An 8,849-nucleotide genomic window follows, 5' to 3' on the forward strand; every position below is an offset into this window, starting at 1 on the left:
CTAGGTCCGATTTGGTCTCCTCTATCCATCTTGGCCCTTGTGCGCCTCAATCGGTGTCGGATCCGCCCTCAACCAGCAACGAGCAGAAGGTTGCAGAAATGGGTGTGGCAGCCCATGTTTGGCCCGTTTTGGCCGCCTTCCCGAGCCCGAATGCTCGGCCCGCTTTGAGGAAAGTCGATCCTCGCGTCGTCCCGTCGTTTTGGTTCGCTCGGCACGCTAATCCGGTGAGTTTAGCTCACTAAACCTCGCTTAGAGGGTTAATTATGCTTTAGGTGTGCTTAGCTTAAGTTGATTAAACTTATGTGGTTAATTTGGTTGATTTAATTATGATTTAGATTAAGATGTTTATTTAATCTAAAGTATGTTTAATTAAATGCTAAGAGGTTTATTTAAAGTTAAGCCTTGATGTGACACAAAATGATTTTAGTTTTGAATTATTTAAGTGCTTCGAAATTCTGGAAAATATTATATTATATTATCATCCGAAATTATTAAAATATTATTATTTAAAAAAAAAAAACAGAAAAATTATTTTTGACCCCGGTTGCTCGAATTTGGTGCCGATCGCGCTGTGCATTTAGAATTTGATATTTATGATTGGTTGTGGTGAATTGAATGTGATTTCGATTTATGAGGATTCTTTATAAAATTCTAAGTGTGGAAATTGATGGGCGATAGGCCGTTATATGCCACCTACTAGAGGTCGCGCCCGATGGGGCCGTTATATGCCACCTACTAGAGGTCGCGCCCGGTGGGGCCGTTATATGCCACCTACTAGAGGTCGCGCCCGATGGGGCCGTTATATGCCACCTGATAAAGGTCGCGCCCGATGGGGCCGTTATATGCCACCTACTAGAGGTCGCGCCCGATGAGGCCGTTATATGCCACCTGATAAAGGTCGCGCCCGATGGGGCCGTTATATGCCACCTGTTAAAGGTCGCGCCGAGTGGGGCCGTGATGCCACTGATTCTAATTTTGCCGAGTGGGCCATGATTGTGAGCAATGATTGATTTGCTAGAATGACATGTAATCGGCCGAGTCGATTGATCGCCGAGACGATCCAAGTGGTTGAATTGTTGTGATAATGTGATTGAGTCATGGTTGTTTGGTTATCATAATTGTACGTGGTTGAATTATATAAATTGTGCTAACCTCGCATGAAGGCCGAGGCGAGGTAAGTCTTCGTGTGATGTGGCTAGGCCACCCTTTGGCGTATTTTCTTTCTAATAGGGGTTTAGGGGTTGAACTTGCCGAGACGTTGTCTCAAAGGGTTATTGAATAACCATTTCAGGTCCCCGGTGGACGGAGCGGCCGGATAGCTTTGGTTGGCCTTGAGGAGTTGCAGAGGTGAAGTCATAAGATTGGAGAACGTGTCCGACTTGTAGGTCGTAGGACAATTCATTTTTAAGAGCCGGTCTTTTGTAGACTTTTGGCCGTAGACCTCTGTTTGTAATTCTGTTGAATTATGGAAGTGTTATGTTGTGGTTTTGCTTTCTACTTTTCTATCCCGTATTTTATTGTCGGGGGATTTGTTTTGCTTCCGCATGCGTAAAGAAATAAATGGGTCGGCGACATATCCTGGGATGTCGCATTTTTGATCGACCGTAGTGGGATGTGCGCGCGCTCGAGGTTCGGGGCGTGACAAGCAGACGCACGGTTGCTGGCTTCGCTTGCTTGCGACGGCGACTTCGGCCGCTCCGAGGACAAGACGGCGGACGGTGACGGACGAGGCTTCTCTGGTTCGCTGTTGGGTCCTTCGAGCAACAAGGAGGTGGGGGAGAAAGGCAGCGACGGGAAAAGGGAGACGGGAGACGGAGCCGTGCGGGTTGAACGAGCGACGGCCTCCGGCTTCGGTGAGTGACGACGGCGGCGAGAAGCGGCGTCGAGCGGGCGAAGGGGTGTGCGGGTTGCTGGCCACGCACGAGCAGCTCCCTTCCTTCCCCTTTCTTTCTCCCTCTCTCTTTCTTCCCAAGGTTGAAGATGAAGTGGTGGGACCTCCTCACTTTTTGAGGACCAATTAGCATTTGCCACTTGTCAAGCTCTCCTTCAATATGGCCGAACCACAATGACATCACATGATGTCATACTCCACTATCCCAAATCTTCCATAACCTTTCTCCAATGGGTCCATTTTATTTTTCTGCTGGGGTCCCATTCTTGTACATCCAATTTCTTCAATTCCAATCAATTCTCTCCCAATTGAGTCCAATTGAAGTCCATAAAATTAACCCAATGTCACCGCACTTCAATTTACATTTTCACTTGTCCATAGAACCAACTTAAGTCCCAAAAGCGCGACCAAAATCGGCATACTAATTTCTCGAGCCAAATTAGCCATTTCTTGATTATTTTGCTAAAAAGCTCGGCTTGCATGAAAATTCTTCCAAAGATGATTCAATGATCTTGAAATGATTTGTGACACACCCAGACTTCCAATTTCTGAATTCGATCTCAATTCCACGGTTAATTTCACTTTGGCACGATACTAGCGCGGCCCAACCTACCGGGTAGCCTTTAGAAACTTTCATGCATTTGACCTGTGGTTGATCATCTCAAGCCACAATGTACATCTTTGAAACATTGGCGACTTTCGATTGTCGGGGTAATCTCAAGGTTTCAAATACGAACACAGGTACCCAATCGATAGAAAAGTCGGTCCAGTGCCGATCGACATGAATTGTGCGATCTAGTGGAATCACCCACACCTGATCACATGCCTCTGTCGAGTCGACCTATCTCCGATCTTTAATCGATTTTAATTGTGCTGTAATGACCCTTGCAGACTAGCTCGGTCGAAAGGTCGCTTCCTGGTCAAATTCTCGAGTCTGATGCATTAGAAATTCTTAAGAGTTTCACCCGATAGACTAGTTTTCACATGAGTGGCCGACTCAAGGAAAAGAACTATATGCGTGCCAATGAAATGCCCGTCTCAATTTATTGAAAATAGATTTGGAAAAATCGGGATGTCACAACTCTTTCCCCCTTATAAAAATTTCGTCCTCGAAATTTAAACCTTTGCCAATTCTTAAACAGAAAGGTGGGGGTACAATTGTCTCATTGAATCTTCGGTTTCTTTAGTTGCTCCTTCAGTAACCTTAAGTACCAATACTGCCAAATCACTGCTATCTTGCCCAAACCACTTTGAGTTCCAAAATAGTAAATGCTTGCCCACTGAAAATTCCAAAGGTATTCAACACAAAATCTGCGATTTTCTAATCTCTGATCTCATCTCAACCGACTGAAATCCTGTACACTTTGCTCTGCGCTGATTAAAGAGAAACTATCTGACTCACTCGCTGAAACTGAGAACCTCTGGCCGAGATTTGATATAATTCTGACACCGATCTCGGCAATTGCAATCACTGACTACTGTTCTGACCTTGGCCTGTGATCTTTCTTTCCCCGATTTCATCTCAAAGAATCGAAATTCTGCACTCTCTCGCTATGCACTTTGCTTAAGAAGGAATCATCCGAAAGCTCGCAAACTTGGAACATCTCGATCTAGATTTGAAATACAATTTATCCTCGGCACTCCATGCCGGTGATTTATATGATATACACACACTTCGGTATACCTATTCCAATCGAGATCTTTTCGTGCATTAAGGTGAGTTGACTCTAATCACCTGTCGACTACAACCTCATAAGGAATCAATGCTCTTCCTGACTCCTTAATAACCTGTCATAACATTCCATCATGTTATACTTTCATTCTCACACAAACCTCTCTCCAGTACTTGAAAAAGCTTTCCTAGCTTACATTACCAAATTCTCACTTACTGGCGCATCCAACACTTACAACTTGTTCGGCGATATCTATCGTCATACCGATCTACCAATCCCAATGATGTAGATTTTGACTCATCTTCTTACTGTCTGGACAACGCTGAAGTTGCTATGATGAGCTTCCCATAAGATTTATTCTTTAATCTCAGCATTCTCAATTACATACAATCGTCCTCAGAACCTTAGCGTTCTGTCATCAAAAATCTGAAAATCAACCTCTCTCTCAATTGCATTCTCTTATAGAATCTTCTGAATTTCTGAATCTGTCCACTGAAGCGCTTTGATTCTGATCTGTACTCTCGGCTCAATTATGAGGATAGTCATAACACTCAAAAGGTGGCCTACCTTAGATTTGAAAACCGAACTTCGAACTTTCTCAATTAAGATCAAATCCTTGAGTACCAACTATGCAACTAAGGACTCTCGACTCAGTGCATCTGCGACTTTGCTCACCTTTCCAGAGTGATACAAAATATCATGGTCATAATCCTTAATGAGTTCCATCCAGTGACGTCATCTCATATTCAACTCCTAAGGCCTCAACTGACAGGACGCATATGCAACAACTCTATCATGCTGCATCAACAAGCAACCAAATCCTTTAAACGACACATCATTGCAGACCTCATAACTTTCAGGACCAGATGGAATGGTCAACACAGGTGCGGTAGTCTGCTTCTACTTAAGCTCTTGAAACTACGCTCGCACCTACATGTCCATATGAACTTCTCTTCCTTTCTCAGTAGTTGAATCAACTACAACGCTGACGCTGAAAACCCTTCCATAAAACTTTTATAATATCCTGTTAATTCCCATAAACTTCCAATCTCTGTCACTGTAGTCAATCTCGGCCAACTATTCACTACTTCAATATTGGACAGGGTCTACAGAGATTTCTTCACCTGAAATCACGTGACCTAGGAAAGCAATACGAGTCATCCAAAACTCACATTTGCTAAACCTATCGTAAAATCCAAAAGTACTCAAAGTCTGAAGTATCATCCCCAAATGTCTCTCGTGCTCCTCAGCACTCTTTAAACACATTAGGATAACTTCAATGAACATGATCACAACTGATTCAAGTACCCTTAAACATTCTGCTCATAAGACCCAAACAAACAACTAAGGTGTTCATCACACCACTCGGTATTACAATGAACTCATAACTGCCGTATCGAGTGCGAGATGCTAACTTCAGTGTGTCCTTCTTCCTGATCCTCAATTGATAATACCCTGACCTCCAGTCGATCTTGAGGAACATCGATACACAACAACAACGAACCACATTTCTCCTTCATGTACCGAACTGGTGCTCCCCAAGGTTATGCACTGGAAAGTATGAATCCCCTATTCAACACTTCCTGCATCTGCACCTTCAGTCCTTTTAACTCGGGTAACACCATCCGGTAAGGAGCCTTAGGGACTGGCTCTGTTTCGGGTGCTAATTCAATCGCAAACTCTATGTCTCTTTCTGACAGCAGACTTAGCAATTCTTCCTGACACACCTCAGAAAACTTCTGTACCATGGCTAAGTTTCTCATATCTGGCTTCTCAACTGACGCATCTATTACAAACTTGCCATGCATATTTGGTAACCAACAACTGAACCAGGTCACCTTCAGTGACAAACAACAAGGGTTGAAGTTCCTCTTCAACTTTCAGTGATTCAAAACTTTCACATGCTAACTGAACAAACTAAATTATATCACTGCCACGATTCATAATAGTAGAAAGCTCCTCGAGCCAAACCTTTTTATAAATGACTTCCAAGTCATACATAAGCAAACCCATCAGATACAATTATAGCCAGAGATCCATCTTTCTATCACTTTATTACCGCAACAAAGATCCTACAACTTTCATCGAAAATTCTGCTACACTACTACTATGATAGAATTCCCTCAAGAACATTTTTCCCTTTGACTAATGCATAGTCAATCCATTATTATTCTTTTTGCCATCCTAGTGGCGTTCTATCTACAGTAGTAGTGCTTACACTCTCCTGAACTTACACGAACAGTTCTTAACCTGACGGCTATGTTGGCCACACTCGAAGCATGTTTCCCTTTTTACTTTAACACTGGGCTGACTCAAGCCTCCTTTCCACAATCTCGGCACACAATCAGGGAGTCATTTACCTCCTATCGAGGAATATCATGCAACCTTCTTTGCACTGGGGTCTGTTCCAAGTACCCCATTAAATGTCCCGAAGCATGTTTCCTCTATTCTGTCTCATCAAAGGCGGTGTAGAAACAACTATGGTTCCATCCATCTATACGAGCCATCTATGATCAAATGGCTTTACTGGCGACACCTATAACAAGTCCTTTCCCTCTTACAAAGACGGAATGCATCCATGTCTTTTCTTACAGACACGACACACATCGATCGAGTTGAGCACTGACCTTCCAACTCTACTCTTCCGATTGGGTGAAACAGAGCATCTTTCTTCTGACATTGGCCCTTCTCCCCAATCAATTTTCATCTCTATCTAAACTTAACTTTGACTCAGATCGGAGGCTTGATCCTCGATCACAACTCCATATTGGGCCTCAACAAGCGCAGCAACAACAACAACAGTCACAACACCGGAAACAGTAGAAACAACGGCAACAGCGACGGCTCGATCCTGAGCTTACAAACACAAAATATTTCCCAAAGACTTTAGCGCCTGAACAATCCCGATGAACCTAGGATCATTCGGTGCTACTACACTCTAAGTACCGACTTGCAACGGTACTCTCACACTTGCGCTGGTCTAAGCTTGCGCTCTACCTTGGGTACCGACTCTTGTCAGCATCCTACCCCGAGGTATAGGTCCTACCGACCTCTTCCAAGGAGTCCTCCGCTCCTGGTCACTCATCCTACAGGCTCTTTATAGAAACCCGTTTTCCGATTCCAACATCAGGTTAGAATTTGAGTGACCCCACAAACAAGTTACCAAACAGCTATCAACCACATGCATCAGCATATTAAAAGCCTTTCCTACTAACTATCCCATGACTCATCGCACCTTATCACTCCATATACGACCATGCTCGATACCACTTAAACGGGATGTCACGCCCGGACCCCGAGCGCGCGCACATCCCACTTGCGGTCGATCAAAATGCGACATCCCGATATGTCGCCGACCCATTCATTTCTTTACGCATGCGGAAGCGAAACAAATCCCCGACAACATTTAACTTGGGATAGAAAACCAGGCAATCAATCACCATACCAAACACTCATTTACAAACACAAAGGGGGTTTAAATACAACACTGGACTTTCTACAAAATAGACCAGCTCGACAAAATGGGGATTATCTTACAACCAACTAGCAGGACACGCTCTCCAACCCTTATGACTTCACATCTGCAACTCCTCAAGGTCAACCAAAGCTATCCGGCCGCTCCGTCCACTAGGGACCTGAAATTTTAATCCCACAACCGGGATGAGACGATGTCTCAAAGCAAGTTCGACCCCTAAACCCCTATTAGAAAGGAAATACGCCCGGTGGCATAGCCACATCACACGTAAGACTTACCTCGCCTCGGCCTTTATCTCGCAGGTTAGCACAATTTATATAAACCAACCACGTGCAATTATGATAACCAAACAACCATGGCACAATCACATTATCAAACCGTTCAACCACTTGGATCGTCTCGCGATCAATCGACTCGGCCGATTACATGTCATTCTAGCAAATCAATCATTGCTCTCAACTACGGCCCTACTCGGCAAATTTAAATCAATGGCATCACGGCCCCACTCGGCACGACCTCGTAATCGTGGTAATTCACGGCCTCATCGGGCACGACCTCTTGTAGGTGGTTTTTCACGGCCTCATCGGGCACGACCTCTTGTAGGTGGTTTTTCACGGCCTCATCGGGCACGACCTCTAGTAGGTGGTTTATCACGGCCTCTCTGGGCACGACCTCTAGTAGGTGGTTTATCACGGCCTCTCTGGGCACGACCTCTCATAGGTGGTTTATCACGGCCTCTCTGGGCACGACCCCTAATAGGTGGTATTTCACGGCCTCATCGGGCACGACCTCTTGTAGGTGGTTTTTCACGGCCTCATCGGGCACGACCTTTCCAAGGTGGTATTTCACGGCCTCACTGGGCACGACCTCTAATAGGTGGTCAATCACAGCCAATCTCCCATCAATTTCTACACTTAGATTTCATAAATAATCCCTATAAATCACAATCACACTCAATTCATCACAACCAATCATCAATTTCAAATTCTAAATGCACAGCAACGATCGGCACGAAATTCGAGCAAATAAGGTCCCAATGAAGATTTTCGAATTTAATAAATAATTAAATTTATTCCGAAAATAATTAAATAATAATATTCATATTTTTCATGATCCACGATCAATTTATAATATCCAATCATCAATTTCAAAATCCGAATGTACCGTGGCGATCGGCACGAAATTATGAGCAACTAGGGTCAAAAATAATTTTTCTGATTTTTTTAAATAATAATATTTTAATAATTTCGGATTATAATATAATATAATATTTTCCAGAATTTCGAAGCACTTAAATAATTCAAAACTAAAATCATTTTGTGTCACATCAAGGCTTAACTTTAAATAAACTCTCTTAGCATTTAATTAAACATACTTTAGATTAAACAAACATCTTAATCTAAATCATAATTAAATCAACTAAATTAACCACCTAAGCTTAATCAACTTAAGCTAAGCACACCTAAAGCATAATTAACCCTCTAAGCGAGGTTTAGTGAGCTAAACTCACCGGATTAGCGAGCCGAGCGAACCAAAACGACGAGGACGAAGCGAGGATCGACTTTCCTCAAAGCGGGCCGAGCATCCGGGCTCGGGAAGGCGGCCAAAACGGGCCAAGAAGGGGCTGCCATACCCATTTTCTGCAGCTGCTGTCCATGGCGGTTTAAGGCCGAGAATGGGCGGATCCGCACGCGCCGGTCGAGGCGGCCAAGGGCGGCGGAGGCAAGGCGAAAGCTCCGGCGGCTAAGCAACAAGGAGGTGGGGGAGAAAGGCGGGGCGCACGGTGGCCGGAGATGAGCGTGGCGGGCCA

This window comes from Eucalyptus grandis, chromosome 10 (genome assembly GCF_016545825.1).
Source record: "Eucalyptus grandis isolate ANBG69807.140 chromosome 10, ASM1654582v1, whole genome shotgun sequence".
Lineage (NCBI taxonomy): Eukaryota > Viridiplantae > Streptophyta > Magnoliopsida > Myrtales > Myrtaceae > Eucalyptus > Eucalyptus grandis.